This window comes from Neofelis nebulosa, chromosome 13, assembly GCF_028018385.1.
Source record: "Neofelis nebulosa isolate mNeoNeb1 chromosome 13, mNeoNeb1.pri, whole genome shotgun sequence".
Lineage (NCBI taxonomy): Eukaryota > Metazoa > Chordata > Mammalia > Carnivora > Felidae > Neofelis > Neofelis nebulosa.
The window spans coordinates 34,520,373-34,546,287 of record NC_080794.1 but is presented as its reverse complement, the minus strand read 5'-3'; the positions used below and the strand labels follow the sequence as shown (position 1 = coordinate 34,546,287).

The 25,915-nt window shown below is 44.9% G+C and overlaps 1 protein-coding gene and 1 long non-coding RNA gene across 3 annotated transcripts in view; one reads left to right on the top strand and one right to left on the bottom strand.

Moving 5' to 3' along the window:
- The window catches only part of STOX1 (storkhead box 1), a 59,065-nt gene that overhangs the window by 23,511 nt on the left and 9,639 nt on the right, over positions 1-25,915 (bottom strand). The window lies entirely within an intron of this gene.
- Positions 5,248-10,056, top strand: LOC131492760 (uncharacterized). Its single transcript, XR_009252276.1, has 2 exons — positions 5,248-9,213; positions 9,455-10,056. It is a non-coding gene; the product is annotated as an uncharacterized LOC131492760 (long non-coding RNA).

The window sequence follows — 25,915 nt, the reverse complement described above, 5'->3', positions numbered from 1 at the left end:
CGTGGAATCTAAATCCTGACATTTTAATTGGGAGTACTAAAACACGATTTTAAGGTTCATAAGAGACTGTGCTACCAAATATGCAAAACAGAGGAAAGATTTCTTTGAAAATTTGGAAAGCACTCACATCAGAACTTTTTTGTTGTCCCACTAAAACATGAATTTGCCATAAAATTCTAGGCAAAACTGATGCTAAGATCATTTAGTTCATATTTCAAACACAAAATTTTCTCTACTATAAAAATGTGTAGTCCCTATACAAGTTTATGGACTCCGTGCTAGGCAGTCTGCCAGAAATTCATGCATTATTGACCTTCAAAGGGTTTAACTGAGCCGCTCAAACTCAGCTAATTACCCGGACACATGAAATCTGAGACCATCTTTTTGGGTGCCTGTATTGAATCACACTGTGGGAACGGTATCTTCTACGTGCATTAGAGATGACAATGGAGCATGAATAAAACAGCCTGCAAATACACTCAAGTTTAATTACAAAAAAAAAAAAAAAAAAGGATGTTTTGTTCTAAGTAATCCAAGAAGCTTCCCTGATTTTTTAACTCCACTTTTATCCAAGGCAGAATTTCCAGATTCCTTTAACATTAAAATTAATCCTGTTCTTTTAAAAATGAAAGTATTTTGTAACAATGTGTATCTCATCAGAGATAAGACACTGTGCAAAATCTCCATAGCTTTAAATAATTAGATCTCTTGTGTTAGAACCTTAAATAGGTTCAGAAAATCAAACAAAATAGGAACAAAAACGTTTCAGACCAGCAATACCAAGTCCCTCTCCATGTCTCCCTTTTACTTCAGTAAAATAAAAGAATGCAAACACTTTCCTCCACATTTAGAAACTGAAGAGTACCAAGACTCAGAAACAGCTGTAGATCTAAGGTTAGTCAGGTTATCTGCCATGGAAGCTGAAATCTTTCTCAAGCACGGTGATGTTTATTTTGAACTCCTAGACAAATGCTTTCCCTTCTGGGACATGCCCTCTGTTGAAAAGCTAAAGGCTTTGCCTTGGAAGCCTGGGCCAGTCCAACACCAGGAGTCCTTAATGTTGTCTTCTGTAATAACCACACTTCAACCTGTCAGGGTTTGTGAATTTGCAGCCCCTTTCTTTTCAACTGATATAGCCACTAATAACCACTTTCAAACGAGTTGCAGAGGCTTTGGGCCATTTATGACAGACTCCACGATTCAGTCGTCAGACAGTACATGGGGTATAGAAAAGACAGAGGTGGTCCTACTTTGGGGAGCCCTTTGGCCTCTAGCACACTTCCCCCATGACCACCTCATTTTGGGTAGAGATACAAGGACACCTGGCCGGGGGGGCGGGGGGGGAGGTGGGGGGTGACAGGGAAAATGTGCATGACTCAAACTGGCTGGTTTTTTAAAAAACACTGAAACTCCGTACTCAGCCCCAAAGCCCTCCAGGCCCTTTGGTGCCCTTCCCTAACCTCTCTTCCCTTAAGGCTTCCACTTTGGATGTTCAAGATTTTATCCCAGGGGTGTCTGTTTTCTCAGGCTGTCAAAATTAACTACCATAAATTTACTGGCTTAAAACAACAGAAATTTATTATCTCACAGTCTACACATCAATAGTCCCCTGGGCTACAATGGTTCCTCTGCTCCGGGTCCCTTGGCCTAGGCTCTAACTAGAGGCTCTAGAGAGAGTCTCTCTCCATGGTCATTCAGGTTTTTGGCAGAATTCATTTTCTTCTGATTATGGGACTTAGGACTCAGGTCTTCATTTGCTTGATGGCTGTCAGAAGGGAGCCTCTTCTCAGCGATTTAAAGCCATCTATATTTGTCCTGTTGCCCCCTTCATCTTCAAAGACAGCATGGAGTCTTCTGCACACCGCGATTCTGACTTGCCCTACTGTTGCTTCACTTCTGTTCCAGCCAGATAAAGTTCTCTGCTTTTAAGGGCTCATGTGATTAGATTGCGCCCACCCAGATAATCCAGGATAATCTTCCTAAAGTCCATGACATAAAATTGCATCTGCAAAGTCCCTTCTGCCATGTAAGGTAACATATTCACAGGTTCCAGGGATTTGGAGGCGGACAAGTCTGGGGCACCGCTCTGCCTACCTCAGCAGATGTAAGGGCTGGGGACCAGGAACACCTGAGAAGAGAGGCACAGGTTGTAAACTGCAATGGTCCTGGATCTCCCTAAAAATGGCCATGCAGGAGAAAATCTTTTCTTTGCCCTCGAGGCAAACCTGGGACTGATTTAAGGTGAACCTTCTCCCCAAGAGTCTGGAGGCCACACACACAATGGCTGTGACTGGCAGCTGAGAGTCATGGTGATGAATATAAAATACCACTGTGCAAAACTGGGGAAAATGTTTAGCACCGAGGTTGTTGCTTGGATAATAGATAAATAAAAAGTTCCCCGTGACGAAGAAGCTGTCCTTTATTATGCAGTCTTCGTATTACGAATGAGCATTATATTGGTGGGCAAGGGACCTGGTTCTGCTATGTGGCTCTGGGTAAACCACTTCTCTTGAGTCTCAGTTTCCTTGTCTCTGAATGTGGGACTGAACTAGATCAGTGTTTCCCAAGATGTGTTCTGTGGAAAATTCATTCCATAAAATGCTCTGCAAGGGTCCCAAGGCCAAATGTTTAAGAAACGCTGCCTGGAGTCACAGTGGCATTGTTAAAAGCTCTGAGAACTGTTACGGACAATCTAGTTTATTTAACCCCGTGTTTCCCAGTCATACCTGGCAGCAATCTTTCTCCAAAACCTAGTATTACCCTTCAGCTCTGACTTCTCCCTGAATAGTCTGTACTCTCATCTCCCCATGCCCGTGTTTCAAAATCCCGTCAGGAGGACTGGCCCAAATGCTGACTGACTCTCCCCTGAACTGTTCTCGGAACCCAGCAGCTAGAGTTACATTCTCCCTCCTACAGGGACCACTTAAAGAAACATTGAATGAGCGGCTCCCATGGTGTAGCTTAGGTATCTCGTAATATAACAACACAGTCATTCAATCATTCCTTATCCTGCAAATATTTATTGAGTACCTACTATATGCCAGTTCCTGGAGATACAACAGTGAACAGAATACAGTTTTGGCCTCCAGGGGCTCTGATTCTAGTGGAAGAACAGTGGTTGGAGGCAATCACAGCCCAAGAGGAGGGCTATCATTGGTAGGACAGGGACTCAGTCTTCCTGGTCCCCCTCCTGAATGCCATTCTCAGAAGTGTGTGGATGCCTGGGCAGGATCATCATGAATGAGAAGAGCCAGACCTGTCCCTTCTTGTTCTGAGACAAATCCACCCTTCACGTGTTCATGCCATTTTGAGAGGGTTTTCTATAATCTGCAGCAAAACACATGTTTAGTCAGGGGCTTTTGACATTTGTTTCCCCTTCAGGTTTTCCACTGTGGGCAAAATGTTTGCCCTGCCAAGGGCTGGAGTGAAGCTTCTGGATTCTACGGCAGCTGGGTGACTCTAAGCCAAAATGCTATGCTGACGGGTCTTCACAAGAAAGGTGTCAGGGCTTCTGCTGCTTTCCTCCTATCATGCCAGGTCTGGAACACGCCACGAGAAGGATGAGAAGCAGCAACTTTAGCTAGTACTGCTACGTTTTAACTGCTCGGGGAAATCTGTCCTAAAGAGGCTACAATAGGCACTCTCCTCGGGATGAGGAAGGATTTCGTCATTGCTTGTAGAAACCACAGAGGGGGAGATAAGAACAGTCACAGCTGTACAGCTCGCTCTCCAAATGGATATCTACAGTTACAGCCCTGAGAACGGGATGCCTTTCAATCTCTCCTGAAAGGAAGTCTTGTGAAATGCAGCCAATAAGTCAGTATCACCACTCACGTCGATGTAAGATTAACTCAGCATGTGAAGAGGCAAATAATGAATAACAACACCACTTCTATTTCAGGAGTAGGTAATCCCTGCCATTTGTTGAAGATAGTTGGGTTCTGTGGTGACGGGACCTGGGAGAAGGCTCTACTTTATTTACATCATGAGAGACAAACTTAGTGTTGACTTATACTCCAGGCCAAACACACACACATGTATACTTTACTAAAAGCATCACAAAAATTGTAGCCTGGCCTGTGCCTCTCCTATTGATGGAGGTGGGGGTCGGGTGACCCAGAATAATGAACAGGACCTGCTCCCAGAATCCAGGGAGGATAATCCCTGCCCGCAGGCTCCTGCCCAGGCCCCCAGAACAGGGCACTCAGCGCAGTCAGCCACCCTTTCTCCCACCTGGGAACCGCTCCTGCCCCAATCAGGAAAGCATCACTGGGTTTCTAAATCAATGGTCTCTTTCACTCCTTCCAGACTATCTGCTATGCCCCAGCTGCTTTCAAGTTGATTACAGATTCTTCTGGCCTCCTGAAATATCAACTTTTAAAGATAAAAGCCACTCCGGGGAAAACAATTCATAGAAATGTAGTTTTACTGAGAAGCACTTCCAGGCTGTTAGAGACTTTAATGACATAAACTTGTCGATTCTAAGATTGTGAATTCCCTTTTATTCGGCCCAGAAGGCTTCACGTTACGTTTGGGCAGATGTGCCCATACCTCAGCAGGCCTTTAGCACCTTTTCACAAGGTCATTGCCTTAGAAATGAAAAGTTCACCACCTGAGAAATCTTAAAAGAGGCTGTAGGCCTTGCTTACCATCCATGGCTCTGATTTTTACATGTGGGGTCATAGGACCACTGCCTCTGGGAGCGAACCACCTGCTTTATACTAAGCTGTCCATTCCTGCACCTCTGACCCAAGGCAGCCAGATGTTTGCTCAGGTTACATGCTGGCAGAAAGAGTGTGGGTTTGTGGGCCACCTGGGTGGCTCAGTTGGTTAAGCATCTGCCTTTTGCTCAGGTCATGATTTCACAGTTCGTGGGTTCGAGCCCTGCATCAGGTTCTCTGCTGTCAGCGCAGAGCCTGCCTTGGATCCTCTGTCCCTTCTCTCTCTACCCTCCCCCACTCCTGCTCTCTCTCTCTCTCTCTCTCTCTCTCTCTCAAAAAATAAATAAAACATTAAAAAAAAAAGAGTGTGAGGGGCGCCTGGGTGGCGCAGTCGGTTAAGCGTCCGACTTCAGCCAGGTCACGATCTCGCGGTCCGTGAGTTCCAGCCCCGCGTCAGGCTCTGGGCTGATGGCTCAGAGCCTGGAGCCTGTTTCCGATTCTGTGTCTCCCTCTCTCTCTGCCCCTCCCCCGTTCATGCTCTGTCTCTCTCTGTCCCAAAAAATAAAATAAACGTTGAAAAAAAAAAAATTAAAAAAAAAAAAAAAAAAAGAGTGTGGGTTCATGCACATCACGTTGTGTGTCCAGGCAGAAACTGCTAGGGTCCGCCTGCAACGGTTAGCTGACTTTTCCCTTCACCTTCCACATGGACATGGCTTCCCTACCCCACTCAAAACAAATGCACTCTTTTCCTCACTCTCTTTGGTCTCAGCCCAGAAAAGGAGACTCCAACACATCTTTTAGACATACTACTTCCCAGCTTATTGCTTCTCTGGTCCCCTCTTCTTCCTACCTAGGAGTCTAAGACTGACATTCTCCTTTCACTTATGAAATATCCCTTCTTGCAAATGCGGCGCAGACCGTACTCCTGCTACCCACGCACTGCTCATTTCACCAACCCTCTTACTCAGGCCGCTGCCACCTCACATCTTTGCCGGCAGCCCAATGCATGGTGCCTGAACTCAGCTGTAGGAGAGCAAAGACAATTCCTGTGGAAGTGCCTGGAGCAGCACAGACCTCTGGGTCACGAGAGTCACGCATCTGTCCAGCTTCCAACATTGCACAGTGGAGCAAACTGTCAGCAAGAGAAGTAGAATCTTTGACTTTGAAGAGCTGGGACTTCCTGGAGAAATGTTGCTGAAATCTTGAGATCCTCAGCTAAGTTAATTTACAACTATGTAGTGAGAGAACTCTCGGAAGATTTACCTAACTCTGAAGGTGTGTTTACATTTCAAGGGCAAATGAGACCCATGACCTTGGAAATAGCTCTAGGTCATAAAAACTGGAGCCACCAGGGTTGCTCTGGCTCCTGCAGAGATGTATTTATGTTCCAAAAGGTTAGAGGGAGAACCCGGGATCCTTTCCATCCTGTTTGCAAGCAACAAAGGTTTTTCTCCCTTCTGGGAGAAGAGAAGGAAGCAGTTGCCTCTTCTGTATAGAAGCAAGGAAAATCCATTCTTCTCCATCCCTCACCTAGGGAGTGTCTAACCACCTATGCTGGAGATTTTGCCATCTGGCTTTCATTAATAAAGGTGCATATGAAAAGCCCAACAGTTATTATGGCAGCAAAGATGATGGTATCCTATTTGTCACGTGGTTGACTGGAAGAGACAGAGCCCCAAGGCTGGTTAGCAGGATTTAAAGGATATCCACAGGAATCAGATCTGTTAAAAAGATTGAGAAATTTGTTAGGGATTAGGAGATAGGCTTGGAAAGTGAGGATTGGGATTTTGCTCTCTGCTCTGGGTGGACCCAGAAATCCTTCAGGGTGGGCTTCAGGTGGGACAGGAGAAGCTCGTGTTGCTCCTGCAGGTGAGAAGAGAGACTTACTCAGCTCCCAAGGCAAGAGCAAGACTGGGAGGACCGCACAGCTACAGGTATTGAGTCAACACTACAGGGAAGGGTGTGGAGCACCACCTTGGAGACGCTTCCTTGCTCCCCTCTGCTCCTTAGTTCCCCTGCGACTCCAGACTCCAGCTGACTTTCCTGTCTCAGAAGGCACTGCACTAATCCCTTTACACCCACCAGGGGACAGGGAGCCTGGAATGTTGACAGTTCTGTGGAGAGAGGACTCAGGGGTAAATGGAGATGCTGAGGAATGCAGAGTGGAACGCCTGGCCTGGCCTGTGAGCTAGCAGGAGTCCTGGAGCATTCTCACATAGGCCAAAGACAAAGGAGAGGGCTGTTATAAAACACCACCCTGCTGCCTGCATTTTGCCCCACTTCTACATTCCCCACCGGGGAGGAAACAGCTTCTCCCTGCAGCTGTGATTTTATCCCTGTAAATGCTGATTTTAACTGTCAGGAGCTTGTGGAAAAATTTGCAGTGGGGAAAAAAGAGGAGCTTAAAAATGACTTTGTATTGTTGTCTGTGCTGTTACACCTGAATGTATGGCAGAACTTGATTTGGAGGTTATAAGCTTGTCCTAAGTGCTCGAGAGGGATCATCTCACCTCCTCCATCACGGAAGGCTGCTAAGAGAAAGCTGCCCTTGCCTTTTGTCACCTGTGAGTGGAATGGATGTCTCTTAGCCCTGAGGTTCTCTGGCAACAGGGAGAAAACTGTTGGCTTCTTACCATAAATTTGGAGACCTGAAATCTTACTAGATTATAGGTGTGAGAGACAGACCAAGTCTCCATGCCAGATTTTTGCTGTGATGCTCGCCTTAGGAAAGGTAGTAAGGCCAAAGCAAGAAGGGGGACAGCTTCCAGAGTCAGGTACACCGTAGTAGAAGTTTTTGACATGGATACTACATAGTGTCTTTTTGAAAAGCAGCTTATGAGCTTGTTACGGAGCTCTTGTGGAATTCAGATGTGCCCATTCGTGGAATGGGTCAACTCACACTCCGTGACCGACAGGTAAAAGGAGCTTTTACAAAAATCCTTGTAAGAAAGGCCTTGCTAGCCGAGCAGCGGTTCTGCTTTGCATGAGAAAGGGGCAGAGCGATCTCCTCTAGCTGCCCCAAGCAAGGAAAAGCCACTGGCTTTTAGGGGCGGAGAGTCAGGTTTTCAGCTCTCCTAAGCTAAAAAGAGGTGTGGTGCCTCTCTCCTACCCCGCTTTGTGAGCTGAACTCAGAATGTTCAAAGACATCCTTCTGTGAGGCTGTGAGCTGCAGAAACGAATCCTGAACACGGGCGGACCTGTCTGGATCGCACACAGGTGCCCACGGAAAGGGCTGTTGTCCAGGAGGCCACCGCTGACGGAGTCTGCCCCATCCCTAGCAGCCCCTCCGCCCGCTCAGGTGGATGGAATCAGAGGGGACTCTGGGACCTCCCTCGGTGAGATCTCATTGCTGTTGGCTTTTTGCAGTCAGCCTTTCTGACCTTTGCAGTCGGGTCATTTGTGCCTCCTCTGGTTCTGGCAGAGGTCACTTAACCATCAGCTGCTGGTCGGATTCGCCTTCTCCCAGTACACACACCTCAGGAAGGCAGCTTGATGATCAATGCAGCCGTCACCAGGGAGGGCAGATTCTCTGAGCTTTTCACTGGCTCGTGGTCAGAAAGGTAGGAGTGAGGGCAGTATAGATCTATTTCAAAAAATGTTTTCATTCAGAATTCTGCCCTGACCAGTCTCCTGCATATGATGTATCTTTCTCCCGCTTGACAATCATCCCAGGTAAGCTTGCCTGCAAAGGGTCTCAGGAGATGCAGATTTCATAATTAAGTCTGTTTGAATTGTGTGCAAATGTTCTGTGAAAAGGCTTTTTGTCTCTCTCACACCCAACCCTTATGGACGAAATGTCTGGGTGAGAGGAGTGTATGATGGGAAAAACTTTGTGAAGTCACAGTAAGGAGACACACTGACTCAGTAACAATGAAAGGAAAGTCAAAAGCAAGGCCCTAGAGAAGGAAGAACTTCACACCCAGGAGATGGAGGGCAGGGGATTCATGACGCTTGCTTTCCAGAATCTGCTCCTGGAGCCCTCCTCCCCGCTGCTCTCCTGACCTGCTGCCCTGTACTCCTCTTCTCAACTGCCTTCCTTGCTGCTGTGAGCACTCCAAATTCAAACTGACCACCGAGCGTGCTCCTGCTGCCTGACAGCTGACCGGACAGGAGGGGGTGGGCCCAGCTTCCGCATGGTCCACGTATAACAACTCCAGGTACCGTCTGCACCTCAGGAACAGATGATCGGGTGTCACGAGCAAGCTGGACTGCTTGAAACTGATTGCCTGAAGGCAATCCCTCTGAAAACAAGAACTGAACTGATTTATTTGGGCTGAAGTGGGGAACCCCAAAACCTATTAACTGGTCGAAGGCCACATTAGGGATCTTGTGCACTTATGCTGCCTAACTGATGTATAATCCCCCGCGTGCCCTCTGGGGCTGTGTGTTTGAAAGGCAGGCATTAACTTCTCTCTGGTGAAAACACTGACCTACACCTAGACACGGTTATCAGGAATGTTCAAGTGTTTATAGAAACACTACAGGTAGACCAAGGAGCCCTCAGACACATACTCTTAGGGCAGCTTGCCTACAGTGTTATTCCATTAGAAAGGTGGTATGAGGGGCGCCTGGGTGGCTCAGTCGGTTAAGCGGCCGACTTCGGCTCAGGTCACGATCGCACGGTCCGTGAGTTCGAGCCCCGCGTCGGGCTCTGGGCTGATGGCTCAGAGCCTGGAGCCTGCTTCTGATTCTGTGTCTCCCTCTCTCTGACCCTCCCCCGTTCATGCTCTGTCTCTCTCTGTCTCAAAAATAAATAAATGTTAAAAAAAAAAAAAAAAAAGAAAGAAAGAAAGGTGGTATGAAATTTATTCCTCACATTTTCATTGAAGGGATTTACGGCTCCATCTCAGCCTCAAAGACATTCAGGTCAGCTTCAACTCACTGGGGCCAATTACAAGGATGACGGAATTTGCTCTAGATTTCCTTCTTGCAGGCTGTGGCAAAGTCCATACAAAGTATTAATACATCCAGCTGAACCTGGGTATATGCCTCGGGCCAGGTAGGCAAGGTTGATTCAGAAACCTGAGGAAGCCACCAGCCATTCTAAGGTAGACCTTGATGGTAAATGAGATTTTGTTCAATTGACTAAAACCAGAAGGACCTCGGAGGCTGAGGCGAAGACCACTGCAGTGGGAATGACCTCATCCTGCCCTTGGAGTTCTGGGGGCAATAGCTGGGTATGTGCTGTTTAAGACAAATCCAGTGGATTTGGTCCTATCTCCTGCCAGTCAGATTAAAAGAAAATGACCAACAGAGTGGCATATTCTAGAAAAACTTACCAGGAGCCAACTAGGGAGAAACATAAGAGGTGGAATCACTGGGTAGAGAGAAAATAGTTTTTGTGTTTCTGCACTGTTGGGATTTCCTGAATAAATTTGCTGAAAATCAGCTAAGAGCCAAGTCTTGGAAAATTAATTTTCAACTGTATAGGTAGGGAGCTCCAGAGAGATTCACCTAATTCTGAGGGTATGTGTTTCTATTTCAAGGGGAATGAAACCCACAACCCTGGAGACTTCTCTAGGTCAAAAAGCTGGAGTTTATCTGACCCTAGAGAGATGTGTTTACATTGCATAAGGTTAGAGAACCCAGAATGCTTTCCGCCCTGTCTCCAAGTAGCAAATGTTTTTCTCCTTTCGGGAGGGAGAGGAGGGGCTGCTGCCCTTCTCCTGTGGAAAGTCAGAGAAAATTGATTTTTCTCAGTCCCACGTCTATGGAACGTCCAGCTCCTTGTGTGGGTGGCTTTCTCCACTGCTTCCCATGGTGTTGCCCAGGACTGATGTAGTTGTTACGGAAGTAATAACTAATCCACTTCGGGATGTCAGTGTGAGAAATTCTTTGGACCACTCTTAGCAAAACAAGCTGGTGGCAACCATAAAAAAGAACCGCCAAAGTCCCTAGAAATTCTTCTAAGGTCCTATGCCAAACGAGGAAACATTTATTCGAGAAAATCTAGTACAATTTGGTAAGAACAGAGTCTGTGGCAATTAAGCCACAACCCCCTCCCTACCCCACCCTTCCAAACCCCAGCTCAGTTTGATGAGGGCTCCACTACAGGTAAATATGGTCAAGAAGTCTGGGCTCCCCCTCCCTCAGCTCCCAATCAAGGTTTACCATGTCTCACTGGGAGAGGCAGGCTGCCAGCATTTTCCATCCCCTCCAATTTCAAGCTGAAGAGGCTAAATTTAAATTCCTGGTGAGTGTGGCTGAAGGATTAAGGGTTCTTCTCCTCTTACCCAGTGCCTACCCACCTAGTCCAGGCTCCACTCCAGGAGCAGCAAGCCAAGAACACTGGGACCCCAACACCTTCACCCCAACTCACTCACAGGGCATAGGTCCCACCCTGGGAGAGCAAACAGAAGACCAGAGGCTACCATGGTACCCAGCACCCACAGCAGGACAGAGGCAGTCCAAAAGAGTTCAAAAGCACTCCCTGAAGGAACAGACTTGATTTAAGACTGTTGGAAAGTTCAAGCCTTAGGGCACTCCTAAAAACAATAGTTCCTCATAAGAACTACGAATAAACTATAGACCAGCTAGTGCACCAGAGTGAACCAGAAAAAGAGATAGCTAAAAACAACAACAACAACAACAACAAAACCAAACTCCTGGGGTCAGGAAAAAATTCAAAAGACTGACCTCAAAAAACAATCCCTGGGGCTCCTGGGTGGCGCAGTCGGTTAAGCGTCCGACTTCAGCCAGGTCACGATCTCGCGGTCCGTGAGTTCGAGCCCCGCGTCAGGCTCTGGGCTGATGGCTCGGAGCCTGGAGCCTGTTTCCGATTCTGTGTCTCCCTCTCTCTCTGCCCCTCCCCCGTTCATGCTCTGTCTCTCTCTGTCCCAAAAATAAATAAAAAACGTTGAAAAAAAAAATTAAAAAAAAAAAAAACAATCCCTGCCGGAATTGAATTGGACCAGCCTGCTGGCAAGTTTGCCCTGGGGCATTGTTGAAGACAAAAATCAGTTGTCATTAGAGCCTAATAAGAGTGGTGCGGCACCTCACAGAGCAGACCTCTTAACTGGAGATCAGGGAAAGAGACTCTGCTAAAGCCACCGTTATCCCTGGGAACTGTCACCACTCAGGCTGCTCACCTCGGGGAGGCTTCTTGCTGGGGGGAAACAGGCTTCACTAACCTAGCCTAGTCAAGCCGCAAAATCAAATACAAGTCCCAGAAAGGGGAAAGAGTTGCTATAATAGATTACCAGAAAGGTCCAGTTTTCAACATAAGACCTGCAAAGAACGAGGAACCTGTGACCCACATGCAGGGGGGAAAGTAGGCAACAGAAACTGCCTACAGGGACCAGATGACAGATTTAGACTTCAAAGTGGCCATTATAGGTTCTAAGAACCAAAGGAAACCATGCTTCAAGAAGTAAAGTATAAAGACAACGTCTCACCAAATAGACAGTATCAATGAAGAGAAACTATAAAAACCAAACACAGATTCTGGAGTTGAAAAGTACAATGACCCAACTTAAACATTCATGTGAGGGGCTCAAGAGCAGAGTTGCAATGGCAGAAGAGCCAGGGAACTTGAAGATCAGTAGAGATCACATGAGCAAGCCAAAGAACAGAAAACAGAACGAAGATAAATGAACAGAGCTTCAGAGAAATGCAAGACGTCTTTAAGTACACCAGTGTAGGGGCGCCTGGGTGGCTCAGTCGGTTGAGCGTCCGGCTTCGGCTCAGGTCATGATCTCACGGTTTGTGAGTTCGAGCCTCGCGTCGGGCTCTGTGCTGACAGCTCAGAGCCTGGAGTCTCCTTTGGACTCTGTGTCTCCCTCTCTCTCTGCCCCTCCCCTGCTCACACTCTGTCTCTCTGTCTCTCTCTCTCTCAAAAGTAAATAAACATTAAAAAAAAAATTTTTTTTAAATAAGTACACCAGTGTATGTCTGAGTTGGAATACCACAAGGTCGGGAGGAGGAGAAAGGAGCAGAAAGATTTGAAGAATTAATGGTAAAATGTTCCCAAATTTTGAAAACCAATCTACATACCTGAGAAGTTCAAAGAACTTCAAGTAAGATAACGCTTCACACAACACAGTGGAGTGAAAACACCAAAAGCCAAAGACAAGAAGAAAACCTTGAAAGCAGCCAGAGAAAAACAACTCACATACAAGGGAGGCCCAAACAGATGAACAGCTGACTTCTCACCCAAAACAACAGAGGCCAGAAGGCAGTGCATACAGATTTATTTTTATTTTCTCAGTGTACAACATATTGAAAGCGATTAAAGAATAAACTGTGTCTAGGGCACCGGGGTGGCTCAGCTGGTTGAGCAACCGACTCTTGATTTCAGCTCAGGTCATGATCTCACAGTTCGTGGGATCAGAGCCCCGAGTCTGGCTCTGAGCTGACATCGAGGAGCCTGCTTGGGATTCTCTCTCTCTCTCCCTTTCCCTGCCCCTCCCCTGCACATAATGCTCTCTTTCTCTCTCTCTCAAAATAAATAACCTTAAAAAAAATAAAAAGAATAAATTGTCTCTGACCCAGAACACTTCAGGTGTGCATTCCAGATAAAATTAATAAAGAGGAATATTAAAAACCAAACAATACTCTAATTAAAAGATTTTAAAATTTAATGACTTTTTACTGCCACAATTGGATGTCAAATGTATTAGAAAGTGAGTTAAGATCCACGTGATTCATTATGCTCATGGAGCACTCAAATTTCCTATAATGTTGAGGCTCCCTCTTCCTCCATCCTTTTTGCAAGGATAGAGTTGTGTTTGACTTTGTGTGTTGCCCCTTATCATACATGGAAAGACATTTGGTCTCTATCCCCAGTTCCTGGCATAGTTCCTGGTTCCTAAAACCTTTGGAATTCCCTAAATGATAAGGGTGACTTCCAGGCCCCTTTAGATAGCCTCAGGATGGGGCCTGGTTGCCAGAACAAGCCTTGATTACAAGTTTGGAACTTTCAGCCCCACTCCCGAACCTCTGGGGATGAGTGAGGGACTGGAGATCTCATTCTTCACCAATGGCCGATAATTTAGTAAGTCACGTCTATGTAATGAAACCTCCATGAAAACGAAGTTGGGAGAGTTTTTGGATTAGTGAATAGACCAAGGTGCTGGAGAGGGCATGAACCACTGAACTCCTCTCCCCGACACCTTGCCCTACGCATCCCTTCTGTTTGGCTGTTTCCTGTGTTGTACCCTTTATAATAAGCTGAGGGGCACCTGGGTGGCTCAGTCGATTAAGCATCGGACTCTTTGATTTCAGGTCGTGATCTCAAAATTCATGGGATTGAGCCCCAAGTCTGGCTCTGTGCTGACAGCGCAGAGCCTGCTTGGGATTCTATCACTGCCCTCTCTCTCAAAATAAACATTAAAAAAATATGTAACAAGCCATAACAGTGCACTTTTCCTGAGTTCTGAGTTATTCTAGCAAATTAATGAACATTAGGTGATTGTGAGAATGCGTGATTTTTTTTAGGGGGGGAGAGGCAGAGGGAGATCGAGAGAATCTTAAACTGGGCGTGGAGCCTGATACAGGGCTGTATCTCAGGACTACGAGATCATGACCTGAGCTGAAATCAAGAGTCAGACGGACGTTTAACTGAGCCACTCAGGCACCCCAGGGAACTCCTGATTTTATAATCAAGTTAGGAGTGTTGGTAACCTGGGGGACCCAATACTTACGAGTTATCTGAAAGGGGGGCCAGTCTTGTGAGACTGAACCCTAAAACCTGTGGAGTCTGATGCTAACTCCGGGCAGTCAGTGTCAGAATTGTGGGACACACCCAGTTGGCATCTGCAGAGAATCAGTTGGTGTCCAGAGGAACCACACCTCTCACTCCTGCCTCCTTGGTCAGGAAGGTCCCTATGACTCCAGCCCTCCCACAGCCCCTCCCCCACCCCTTCAAGAAGCTGGCAAAACTACACAAAAGTCTAAGTGCAAACAAATGAGATGAGGGGAAAATGGGTGATGGGCATTGAGGAGGGCACTTGGGATGAGCACTGGGTGTGGTATGTAAGCCAATGTGATGATAAATTATATTAAAAAAATAAACAAATGCAATGTCATGGAATCTCAGCTAATGACAAAAGTGTCAACTTTAAAGTGAGTATGATAAATACACCCATACATACAATGAGCATGTACACAGTATTCAACTCCAAGGAAGCTTCTTCTGCAACACCAAACCCACCAGGGGCTCCTTATGGTTTAGGGAAGTTGAAAAGTTAAGTGTTTCAGAAACCCTAAGCCTTCGTTTCCCAAACATCAATCATTTGGGTCACATTTGGGATTTGGGACCTATCTACATATATAATATTTACCTTAAAATCAACTGTATTAAAATCATTACTAAAGAAACTTTATGTCCCAACTGTAAGTGGAAAATCAGTACTATTAGCTATTAACAGAAGATACACCTTACTTCATTAAAAAAAAAGCTTAATGGTTAAATGTGTATCTAGGGGCACCTATCTGGCTCAGTCAGTAGAGCACGCAATTCTTGATCTCAGGGTCATGAGTTCGAGCCCCATGTTGGGTGTAGATTACTTAAATAAACAAATTAAAAAAATAAATGTATATCTAAATCAACTTGTGTGCCATCACCAATCCTATATATGCCACACCTTGCCCTAATCCATTGTGTGGGATGAATGGGTGAGAACAGAAACAGAAGACACTGTCTTTGTGAAGCGCCCTGGGTTTGAGAATCAGGCTTCCCTCTGAGGAGACTGTCTTCGCCTTTCTTCTCAAGGCACATCAAGGAAACACCTTTACAGTGCATTCAGTTAGAACACTAAATTTTTAAAAATTTAAAAATTTAAAAAAATATATTACCAGGGCTTTCAACCAGCAAATACAATTAGAGGCAGCTGCAGGGCTAGACAATTAAGCTCAGTTTAAAAACAAAAAACACAGCCCTGGGCTTTCTGAAAAGCACCATCACCAAATGCCACTGCTCTCCAGGGACAGCCAGTTTATGTGACCCACAATTACCATTTAAAGCCCACACCATTCCTTTATTCCGTTTCTTACAGTTATGGAGAAGTGAGATGATGAAAAGTTTAGAACGGATTCTGGCAAAGGCTGGGGCAAAAACGAAACAAAAACAAAGCAAATATCAAACTGCTCCCTGCAGGTAATTTTTTTTTTTACCTCTCTTCCAATAGGAATCACAGTCTGGTGTAGAGGGATGGAAAGACCAGGCTCCCAGCCTTACTGGCTTGCCATCTCTGTGCACAGAACCTTCGGGTCAAAGAGACATGAGAGGCCTCCCACACAGAAGACAAGGCAGGGGCTCGCCTTGAGCATCATGGTTCTCTGCAGTCTGATGCAGCGATGAACGACCCTGGTTAGGACTCTTTCTGTAGCTCCCAGAAGCTGCAAGTGCCTCTGTCAGATGGGAAGTGGGCAGAAACTGAAAGAGCGGACCTAGGCCGGCCGACTCCATTTTGTTCTGTGTCCTCCATCTTGAGTGACTATGTCCCCGACATGGCCCCCTTTTCCGGGCAAACCGCAGAAAGAAATTCCCGCTCACCCGCTAAAACCTCCTCCCCTTGAGTAACTTCCCGCTCACCCGTTCAAACTTCCCATTCAAACCACACCCGGCAACCTGCGCAACGGGACTCTGATCCTTCCCCAGCCAACCGGCTAAAGCCACGACCATCACCCCACCAACTGCCCCCAGACCCCTATAAAACCTTTGTGCTTTTGAAACTCGCTCTCTCTCTGGCATCTCACCGCTGCGCCGGTGCAGGTAGGAGATTGAGCTCGAGCTAGCTCGAATAAAGGCTCTTTGCTTTTGCATCGGACTCGGCTCCCTGGTGGTCTTTGGGGATCGTGAATTCTGGGCATAACAAAACCACGCAATTTTCAATTTTTCAAATGTAATTTTTATTCACTCTAGATTAAAAGTAATGTAGATTGTTCCATATTTTTAGGAAATAATGATTTATATATCAAACAGTCAGAAGAGGCCAGGAATTACTGGCCTGCGAGAATCATTCAGTGATTCAGTGGGACGAGAACAGCACAACACGGTAGGAAACACGCCCACTCTACAGACTGAAGCTGAAGTCCAGAGGCAGCCGGGAACTGACCAGTAACAGGACAAGTTAGGAATGGAAGCCAGGTCTCACGGACTCAGAGGCCAATAATGCCTGATTGAATCTGAAAAAGCAAAGCCTGGGGCACACTAATAAATATTAGAGCAGCCCTAATAGAGAAAAAGTTGTTTCTGTGTCTGTTTTAACACAGTAGTGATCTTTTGGCACATGGAACCAAGATGGCCAAAGTACACCCTCCAGAGTGACAGAATGAGGCCTCCAGGACAGTTTGATGGCAGATTCGAGTACTGCCCAAGTGCCTGGCCTGGCATCTGTGTGATCCACAATAATAATGGATTGTTAGCATTTACTGAGGATTCATCATTGCTGGCTGGGCACTTTTCTAAGTGCTTTACCTGCATTGTTTCATTTACTACTCCAACAACCCAATGTAGTCGTAGTATGTAAGTTTTACAGACGGGGAGGTAGAGCTATGGAGAGTTAAACACACTGTCCACTGTCTCGGTAGCCTTGATACGATGTGAAGCCAGGCAGTCTAGCTCCAGAGCCAGTGTTCTTGACCACTGGTATTTATTGAGCACTATGTTCTGAAATCCCTCTTACTCCTAATTTTTTTTTTTTTAATTTTTTAATGTTTATTTTTTTAAGAAAGAGAGAGGGGCGCCTGGGTGGCTCAGTCGGTTAAGCGGTCGACTTCGGCTTAGGTCATGATCTCGCGGTCCCTAAGTTCAAACCCCGCGTCGGGCTCTGTGCTGACAGCTCAGAGCCCGGAGCCTGTTTCAGATTCTGTGTCCCCTTCTCTCTGACCCTCCCCCGTTCATGCTCTGTCTCTCTCTGTCTCAAAAATAAATAAATGTTAAAAAAAAAGAGAGAGAGAGAGAGTGCGCGCTCTCAAGAGCTTGAGTGGGGGAGGGGCAGAGAGAGAGGGAGAAACGGAATCCAAAGCAGGCTCCAGGCCTGAGCTGTCAGCACAGAGCCTGACATGGGCTTGAACCCATGAACCATGGGATCATGACCTGAGCTGAAGTCGGAGGCTTAACCAACTGAGCCACTCAGGCACACTGCTCTTCCTCCTCCTTAAATATTGGCCCTAGCCAGTGGCATCAGAGGCCCCCAAAGAGCCCAAGCAAAGGCTGGAAGAAGGAGGCCTGTAAGCCACTTGGACTTTGGTGGAAGGCAGCAGTGAAGCTGGGTTGGGCCTGACCTGGATAAGGTCTGGCCAGAATTAGCACCTTTTAGTTTGGGTCAATTAGCAGGAACTGGGGGTGGCCTCCTAGCCTCTGCCTTGAAGGAGAACTGAGAATAAAATGACAGGTATGTTTCTCAGTGCAGGAAATGCCACTTGGCCTATGTCCACAGGGCTAGGAGACCTTGCACTGCTCACTGTGCCCTCCTGGCACCCAGGTCAGAGCTGGCCTAGCATGGTTCTTGATCAACAACTAAAGGAAAGGCCTTGATCAGTTCCAGGCAGGGTGCAGACAGGAAAAAGACCTGAAAACACTTCTTTTTTCTTTTTTTAATTTTTTTAAATATTTATTTTTGAGAGAGAGACAGAGACAGAGCACGAATGGGGCAGGGACAGGGACAGAGAAAGAGAGAGACACAGAATTGGAAGCAGGCTCCAGGCTCTGAGCTATCAGCACAGAGCCCAATGTGGAACTCAAACCATGAGCCACAAGATCATGACCTGAGCAGGAGTCAGACTCTTAACCTACTGAGCCACCCAGGCGCCTCCTTAAAAACATTTCTACCCTCCAATCCCCAGACCCACTCCCAACTGGACAAAACCCCCCACCAACCCAAACCACCACAATAAACAGGTATCTGCTGATGCTCTTAAAACTTAAGTTAGCATCATCTTTGGTTGCCTTTCAAAATACTTTTCCCCTTAGTTGATACGGATTTTCTAATTTTTCCTAAAGAATCTGTTCCTTTTTGATCCTCAGTGCCCCTGTGCCTCTCCAGAATTTAAATAGGTCTTCTGCGGTTTCTCTTTCCTCTGCTTCCTCCTGCAGCTACCTTGCTTACTCCTTGGTATCTGGAAGGCATTTGATTTCACAGGTTTTCAAAGACTCCAGAGGTCAAAGGTCAACACTTACATTTGTAACACACAGTCAGAAAAAAAGAAGATTTAGGAGAGAGATATATACATCAGAAGATTCAATGTTGTTAAGATATAAAGCCTCCTCAAATTAATCTGTAGATTTAACACAATCCTAAAAAAGATTCTAGCAGGATTTTATTCTTTGTAGAAATTGACAAGCTGAGTCTAATGTTTGTACAGAAAAGTAAAGGGGGGGTGCCTGGCTGGCTCAGTCAGTAGAGCATATGGCTCTTGATCTTCAGGTAATGAGTTGAAGCCCTATGTTGGGTGTAGAACGCTTACATAAACTTAAAAAAACAAAAATCTTTTAAAAATAAACAAATCAACCCATGTAACTGAGACATTGTCCTAATACGCAGTTACTGTGATACGAACCTTTAAAAAAAGAAGAAAAAAGAGAAGAAAAGGACCCATCACAGACAAACAAAAGAAAGACAGTTGGATTTCAAGATCTACTATATAGCTAGTCATCAAAACATTGTAGTTTTGGTGAAATGACAGGTTATAGACATCAAAGGAAGAGAACATAGTCCAGGAATATGTGGTCAATTTCCATTCAACAAAGGGCCAATGGAGAAAGGACAGTCTCTTCAACAAATAGTTCTTAAAAAATTGGACATACATATGCAGAAAAATGAACCTCAACACATATATCATATACAAACACATACATGAAATGCATCAGAAAACCAAACATAAACCAGAAGTATAAAATTTTTAAAAATTTCTTGGACAAAAATCTTTATGATCTTAGTAAGGCAAAGATTTCTTAGGATGCAACAAACACACAAAGGAAAAATTGATAAATTGTACTTCATTAAAATTAAAATTTCTGATTTTCATAAGGTGCTGGTAAAAAGAATAATACACAAAACAAAGACTGGGAGAGGGGTGCCTAGGTGGCTCAGCTGGTTAAGCATCCAACTTCAGCTCAGCTCATGATCTCCCGGTTGCTGAGTTCAAGTCCCAAGTCAGGCTCTGTGCTGACAGCTCAGAGCCTGGAGCATGCTTCAGATTCTGTGTCTCCTTCTCTCTCTGTCCCTCCTCCATTCGTTCTCTCTCTCTCAAAAATAAACACATTTATTAATTTTTTTACATTTTATTTATTTGAGAGAAAGAGAGAGAGAGAGTACGCAAGCTGGGGAGAGAGCCAGAAAAACAGAGAGAGATAATCTCAAGCAGGCTGCACAGTCAGCGTGGAGTCTGATGCACAGCTCCATCCCACAACCCTGGGATCGTGACCTGAGCCGAAATCAAGAGTTAGACGCTCAACCAACTGAGCCACCCAGGCACTCAACAAATAAACATTTTCTAAGAAATTTTTTAAAAAGACTGGGAGAAAATGTTTGGAAAACACATATATGATAAAGGACTTGTATCTAACATATATGAAGAACTTGTACAATCCAATAAGGGAAAAAACATTTTTTTTTTCTAATGGGCAAAAGATCTTAACAGACACTTTACCAAAGAAGATACAAATGGCAAATAAACACATGAAAAGATACTCAGCTCACTAGGCATGAGAGAAATACAAATTAAAACCACAATGAAGTACCACTATCCATCTATTAGAATAGCCAAAAATTATCAAACTAAACAAAAGACAGTATCAAATGCTAGACTAGAATACTCCTACATTGGGAATGCGAAATGCTTTGCCACTGGGGAAAACAGCTCTCTAATCCCACTAGGTATTTACCCAAGAGAAATGAAAACACATACCCACACCAAGACCTGTGGTTAATGTTCGTTGCAGCTTTATTCATAATCACTAAAATCTGTAAGCAACCCAAGTATCCATCAACTGGGTGAATGGAAGGACACACTGAGGAACATCTACAAGTTACAATACTACTCAGCAACAAAAGGAATGAATTACTGATACACACACTGATGAATCTCAAAAGCATTATCCAAAGTGAAAGAAGCCCGACTCAAAATGCTTCATTTATGACATTCCAAAAAAGGCAAAACTATGGGGACAGAAATCAGATCAGTGGCTGTCGGGATCAGGGTGGAAGGATGGAACTGATCACAAAGGGACTCTAGGGAATTTTGGGGGGGAGGTGATGGAAATACACTATACCTTTAAGTTCAAGTTTGTTTATTTATTTATTTTGAGAGAGACAGAGATAGCGTGAGTCGGGTAGAGGCAGAGAGAGAGGGAATCTCAATCAGGCTCCGAGCTGCCAGCTCAGATCTCGACGAGAGGCTCAAACTCACGAAACCATGAGATCATGACCTGAGCTAAAACCAAGAGTTGGATGCTTAACTAACTAAGCCACCCAGGCATCCCAGAAATACCCTATATCTTAATTGTGGTAGTGGTTACCTGTTTACATTTGCCCAAACTCAAACTTGTATATCTAAAAAGAATAAATTTTTCTGTATGTAAATTATGCCTCACTAAACCCCCCAAAAAGAAGCCAAATATTTCATTTTTAAAATGTAACTTATAAGCAATTGCACTTATGTAAGACTAATCAGCCATGAAAAAATTTGTGTTGCCAGACCCTTCCATCAAATAAATACACTTACAACTGATGGTTTTAGACTTGAGGAGACAAAAGCTGTTTTGATTTAAAAAGAATTTTCACGGGGCACCTGGGTGGCTCAGTCAGTTAAGCTTCTGACAGGCTCAGGTCTTTGTCTCACATTTCATGAGTTCAAGACCCACATCAGGCTCTCTGCTGTCAGTGTGGAGTCCACTTCGGATCCTCTCTCTCTCTCTCTCTCTCTCTCTCTCTCTTTCTCTCAAAAATAAACACTTAAAAAATATATGGGGTGCCTGGGTAGCTCAGTCGGTTAAACGTCCCACTCCTGATTTTGGCTCAGTTCACAACCTCACCGTTTGTGAGATGGAGCCTCGTCAGGGTCTGTGCTAACAGTGTGGAGCCTGCTTGGGATTCTCTCTCCCTCTCTCTGCCCCTTCACAGCTTGCTCTCTCTCTCTCTCTCTCTCTCTCTGTCAAAAAATAAACATAAAAAAATAATAAAAATTAAAAGAGAAAAAGAATTTCACAAGGGACTTACTGATCCTTAATCACAGCTAAAGAAATGCGGCAGAGCCTTAGAGAGGTGCCATGACTCAGCAAGGGGATCATTTTGAACATTCTTGCCCCAACAGATAATTTTTTTAAGTTAAATTATCATGTAAAAACCTTAATTCTGCAAATGATCTTGGGCAAGCAGTTTCTGTTTCCTCATCTGTAAAAAGTCAGCTGATCTAGAGAGTACCCTGTATTAAAATTTAAAGTCTGACTTTCCCTAACTAGCACAATTTAGCTGAACCCCCAGGGAGCCTTTGAAAGCCCTCTGACCTATAAAACCTGTGAAGTCAAACTCTACTCCTTGAAACTTCTTCCATTAATTGTGTGCGTGTGTGCGTGTGTGCGTGTGTGTGTGTGTGTGTGTGTGTGTGTGTGTGTGTGTAATATCTGATTAGGGCATTTCCATATCCAAAGCCCCAACAACTCTGGGGGCAGGGCAGGCATGGTGACTGTCATTAATAAGAGGAGGGCTGCAGGATCAGAATGCTGGGAAAACTCAGTCCCAAGTCCCATGATTAATACCCTTCAAACAGGGGCACCTGGGTGGCTCAGTCGGTTAAGCGTCTGACTTTGGCTCAGGTTTTGATCTCACGGTTTATGAGTTCGAATCCTGAGTCGAACTCTGTGCAGACAGCCTGGAGCCTGCTTCAGATTCTGTGTCTGCCCCTCCTCTGCTCACACTGTCTCTCTCTCTCTCAAAAATAAATGTTAAAAATAAATTTTTTTTAGTACTCTTCAAACAGCCCAGACTCTGTCCATGTTCCCCATTTCCCCTCCCAACCTTCCATACTCCATGGCTCAGACTCCCCAGGGCAGGTGTGCTTTGGCAGTTTTTACTTTCTCTCTCTCCATCCCACTATCACAGCAGCTCAGAGACAGAGGCCCACTACAGGCCTCTGGGCCCACCTGATGAGCCTATCAACTCCTACAAGACGCTCCATAGGAACCCAGAATTTCCCAAGAATTCCTCAAACGTCTCCCCGAGAAAGAGTTTGGCAAAAGAGGTTTCCATGGTAGAACAAGCTTGGAGCACTTAGATCTTTCTCCTGCCTCCTAGATGCAGGCAGTCAACAGACTAAGTTCTCCCAGAAGTCTTTGCAGTAACAAAACCTGTTTAAATGTGGTTTCCAAACGCACTTACCTAGGAAACACTTCTATGTAATACCTGTCTACATGCCACACAGCTAGTGTTTCCACACGCAACTGGATCAGTGCTGTTAGCTTCCTTGCATTTATACTTTTTTTAACGACCTTTCTAGAAACCTTGTGTTTCCAAGAAAAAAAGATACCTGTAACATGCTAACATTTATGTAAAAAATGGGGGCAAATATATACCTTTGTATTGCTTGTAGATGTATAAACTATCTCTGGAAGGATTAGGGAACCAGGCACTGCAGCTGTTCCCAGAGAAAAGAAATACGGCTGGGGGCAGGGAAAAGAGACGTTTTACTATGTGCCCTTTTGTACCATATGTTACCCTAAGCAACCCATTAAATCAAAATAACAGGCGCTAAAAAAAGGTAATATCTTAAAAATATAAAAAGTATTCCATAAGCGCATGAGTGCACACATGCACACAGAACACCCCAACCATAATCAATACAAGAGAGAACACAGCCACTGTGAATATTTGGTGCTTGTACTTTAGTCCCACTTGCCTTTTTTTGCTTTTGTTGACTGTACTTTTGGTGTCCTATTCAAGAAATCATTGCCAAGACCTATGTCATGAAGCTTTTCCTCTAGGTTTTTGTTTTTTGGTTTTTTTTAGGAGTTTTACATTTCAGGTCTTACATTTAAGACTTTAATCCATTTTTGGGGTGCCTGGGTGGCTCAGTCGGTTAAGTGTCCGACTTCAGCTCAGGTCATGATCTCACGGTCTGTGAGTTCGAGCCCCGCGTCAGGCTCTGTGCTGACAGCTCAGAGCCTGGAGCCCATTTCAGATTCTGTGCCTCCCTCTCTCTATGCCCCTCCCCTGTTCATACTCTGTCTCTCTCTGTCTCAAAAATAAATAAACGTTAAAAAAAAATTTTTTTTAAAGACTTTAATCCATTTTTTAAAATTTTATTTTAGAGAGAGTGCAAGTGGGGAAGAGGAGCAGAGGGAGAGAGAGAGGATCTTTTTTTTTAACTTTATTTATTTTGAGAGAGAGAGAGTGTGTGTGTGTGAGCAGGGGAGGGGCAGAGAGAGAAGAAGAGAGAGTCTCTGCTCACAGCAGAGTCCCACACGGGGCTTGAATCCACAAAGTATGAGATCATAACCCGAGCCAAAATCAAGAGTTAGATGCTTATTAACCAACTGAACTACCCAGGTGCCCCAAGTTTTTAATTCATTTTGAGTTGGTTTCTGTGTATGGTCTAAGAAAAGAGTCCAATTTTATTCTTTCACAAGTGGATATCCAGTTCTCCCAACACCATTTGTTGAAGAGACGAGCCTTTCCCCATTGTGTATTCTTGGCACCCTTATCAGAAACCAGCTAACTGTGTATGTGTGGGCTTATTTCTGGGCTTTCTATTTTGTTCCACTGGTGTATATGTCTACCTTTATGCCAGTACCATAAATGTTTTAATTATTATAGCTTTATAACACACTAAAATCAGGAATCGTGATGCCTCCAGCTTTGTTTTTCTTGTTCAAGATTGTTTTGGCTATCCAGGATCCTCTCTGATCCCATATGAATTTTAGAATGTTTTTTTCTGTTTCTGTAAAAAATGTCATTGAGAGTTTGACAGGTTGCAGTGAATCTGTAGACCACATCAGGTCTTCCAATCCATGAACACAGGAAAAAATTACCTTAAACTAGCCTTATTAAATTAACACAATAAAGGCCATTTATGAGAAGCCCATAGCTAAGGTCATAATGAATGGGGAAAAACGGAAAGCCTTGCCTCTAAGATCAGGAACAAGACAAGTATGGCCACTCTCATCATGTCTATTCAGCCTAGCCAGAGATATTAGGCAAGAAAAAGAAATAAAAGGCATCTAAATTGAAATGGAAGAAGTACAGGGCACTTGGCCGGCTCAGTTGATAGAGCATGCAACTCTTTTTTTTTTTTTTTTTTTTTTTTTTTTTTTTTTTTAAATTTTTTTTTTTCAACGTTTTTTATTTATTTTTGGGACAGAGAGAGACAGAGCATGAACGGGGGAGGGGCAGAGAGAGAGAGGGAGACACAGAATCGTAAACAGGCTCCAGGCTCCGAGCCGTCAGCCCAGAGCCTGACGCGAGGCTCGAACTCACGGACCGTGAGATCGTGACCTGGCTGAAGTCGGATGCTTAACCGACTGCGCCACCCAGGCGCCCCAAGAGCATGCAACTCTTGATCTCAGCGCTGAGTTCAAGCCTACGTAGAGGGCAGAGTACTTTATTTTATTTATTTTTTTTACATTTATTTACTTTTGAGACAGAGAGAGACAGAGCATGAACGGGGGAGGGGCAGAGAGAGAGGGAGACACAGAATCGGAAGCAGGCTCCAGGCTCTGAGCCATCAGCCCAGAGCCCGACGCTGGGCTCGAACCCACGGACCGCGACGAGATCGTGACCTGAGCTGAAGTCGGACGCTTAACCGACTGAGCCACCCAGGCGCCGCGAGGGCAGAGTACTTTAAAAAAAAGGTGGGGAGGGGGAGGGGGAGAAGGAAGAGGAGAAGAAGGAGAGGAATCACTTTTTGACATGTTCATACACGTAGAAAACTCGAAAAGATTCCACAAAAGAACTGCTAGAACTAATTGACAAATTCAGTAAAGTTACAGGGAACAAAATCAACATACAAAAATCAGTTGCATTTCTATACACTAACAAGTATCCAAAAAGAAAATTAGGAAAACAATCCCATTGACAGTAGCATCAAAGAGAATAAAATCCTTAGGAGCAAACTGAACTGAGGAAGTGAAAGATTTGCACACTGAAAACTAACAAAAATTGATGAAAGATAAAAAAAGATTTATAAATAAATGGAAAGGCTTGGTTCTTGTACTCTGTACTTTCCAAAGTGTTCTCCCAGAGGGTGTCCCATCTGAGCCTGAGGCCAACTCTGCAGAAAGGGCAGGTAGGATGCTTGCCAACAGGAGGCAACCGAGG